Consider the following 2610-nt stretch of genomic DNA (forward strand, 5'->3'; position numbering starts at 1 on the left):
CGGGGGTAACCCTTTAAAGCGACCGCTCCAGGAGCAGCAATTGACAAGGAAGCAATTATGAAATTTTGATGTTCAAAATGGGGGTGGGGGGGCGTGAGAGCAGAAGCCGAGCGACTCCCCGCAGTGCTGCCGCCGCCGAGGGCCTCTGAAGAGCTCTCGAGACGGGCGGGGGTCACCCCGGCTGCCCCCACCGTCATTAAAGGCCCCTCTCAAACACTCGAAGAGATTTTCGGAGCGAAAGCCTGGCCGCGCGACATTAAAAACACCCGGCGATTGAAATGGGCGCATTGAGATGCGCGGAGCCGGCAGCAGCGCGGACTCGCTCTTGAGGTCAAGTGACGGACGGATTGTATGCTTCTTCATAATAATATTAATTAAACAATTTGCATGCTAATAAGGTAACAATTATCAGGGCCTCTGTTGAAAGATTCAGGTTATTACAACACGCCAATCTGAAGGCCAGGGGTCAGAGAGTGAGAGGCGAGCGAAATTTCAACTCAAATTAACATTCTGTCAGCTCCAGAAAATGGGATAAATAAAGTCGAATTAATTCATTATAATAAAGAGAGATGGGCGAGGGAGCCCGGCCGGCGCCCGCCCCTCCCCTGCCCTCCCCTCGGGCCGAATTGATTACAGCTCTGTATTCAGAAACACGCGCCGCGCGCATTCCTCCTCGCGAACCCGACAGAAAACGAGGCGCTTATGGCTACGGGCAAAATCGAGTCGGATGGACAGAGTTTACATTTAGTATTTATAGAGAAAGAAATTAAATTATGGCGAAAAGTAGTGCTCTTGGCCCCTGACCTCGGAATTAATACTTGCAGCGTCTTCCTAGTGAGAATGGAAGGAGTTGTGGTCCCAAATTTTCGGCCTCCTCCCCGCCTCAGAGAGGTTTCGGGCCTATCCTCCGGCCTGTACACCTTTCCCTCCTGTCGAGCAAGGGGGTAATTAAGCCTCGGTCCGTGTGGCCCAGGGCCACGTCCAGTGACATTCAATTAGGACCTACGCCAGGCGGCCAGTCCGGCCACCCGTCAGGTTGGGGCGGAAACTAGTGTGCTGGGGGGTGGGTGGGGGGAGGGCAGTCCCCGGCCCAGTCCTCCTCCCCAGTCTTCCCCCTCTGAGGGGCGGGAGAGGTTGTATGCACCCCATCCCAGGCACCGACACTAGGGTGAGGGCGCCCTCAAGGACTCACACACACAGGGCTGGGACAGACACACAGACTCGCGCAATTCTCTCCTGCTCTTCTCTTCGCCCAGGGCTCGGGTTTTGGCAGCCTGGCAGAAACCACTTACACTAAAGGCCAATTTGTCTGGCCCGGGGTGAGAGGCTGGCGGGCCCCACGGCCAGTAACTCCCTTTTTCCAAGCCTCGCGGGGGCCCCGCGGAGGCCCTGGGGCCATAGCAAAATGCAACCTTCCAGTTGACAAACTTTTAAAACATATATAAATATATATTTATACATATATAATGATTTCTTTCCCTTCTGCCCACAGTCCTAATTTGCTGCTTATTTAAGAGTATGTCCTTTAATGATTTAGTTTTAAGTCTATCAATATTTTATACCAGAGAAGGGAGTGACACTTCTCTGAGAACATAATTTAATTATAATAAATGGGCTAGGCACCTCAGCCCTATTCTTCAGAGGCAGAGTCAATGCAAGATGTATTTTTTTATTCATGTGTGTAGGGGGCCTGACTGGCTGCCACCCCAGTTACTTTCCTCTTTCAACTTCACCCCCCCCCTGCCCTGTGCCCCATTTTTGCCAGGCAGGGTACAGGGGTGGGGAGTGGGACGGAGTGCCTCCCCAATCACCCACCACACTGTCTTCATAGACTGGGTGGTTGCCAATCAGTCAGAAAGGGCATTAATTATATCTTTTTATTGACAGGGCACTACATTCTGTAGGAGTTATTCTCTTTTGGAATCACCCTTCTCCCTTTCCTCCCTCCTGCTCCTTCTTCCTCCTCCGCCCGCTCCTTCCTCCTCTCCCCCGCCGCCTGGAGCCGGAGAGGAGATGAGAAGCCCTTGTAGTTTTAAATTCAATGTGACAGTTTCGGAAAGAGCGGATGATGAATCTCCTATTATTGGATCAGTCTATTTGCCGCTCAATGTCTCTCTGTAATTGGAGCAACATCACTTTAAAGGTTCAGAGAGTACAGCATTTCTGGTGAAAAATCCCCACAACACGCCGGTGAATGTTTTAAAGGGAAATCTATTAGTGATTTGCGGAGGGGCGGGGAGCCGGCAGCCGGGGGAGGCGCGGGCTCGGGCCAACCGGGATTGAAGTGGGGGTTCGCCATGGGCCCCTGCTCAGGGCGCTCCCCACACCCGCGCCAGCCCAGCGCCGGGCCGCGCCCCTCCCCCCAAGCTGCCCCCTCCCCGTCTTGTTGTGACAGTTCCTGATACTGTTTATTGAGGTGCATGTCAGGTATAATTAGCAATCGATATGGAAAACGTTTCCTTGCACCCAGCACGCCTCTGACGTCAGAGCCGATTAGCGCTTCTTATTGGTCCCAAATTCCCCGGGCCGCGGCTAATTATCGGGAGCTTGATGTTGATAAAGTAAAGCGCCGGAGTGCGGGCGAAGCATGTGTAGGACTCCGGGTCCCTG

Source organism: Condylura cristata, unplaced genomic scaffold (assembly GCF_000260355.1).
Source record: "Condylura cristata isolate star-nosed mole 26May11 unplaced genomic scaffold, ConCri1.0 scaffold00024, whole genome shotgun sequence".
NCBI classification, from domain to species: domain Eukaryota; kingdom Metazoa; phylum Chordata; class Mammalia; order Eulipotyphla; family Talpidae; genus Condylura; species Condylura cristata.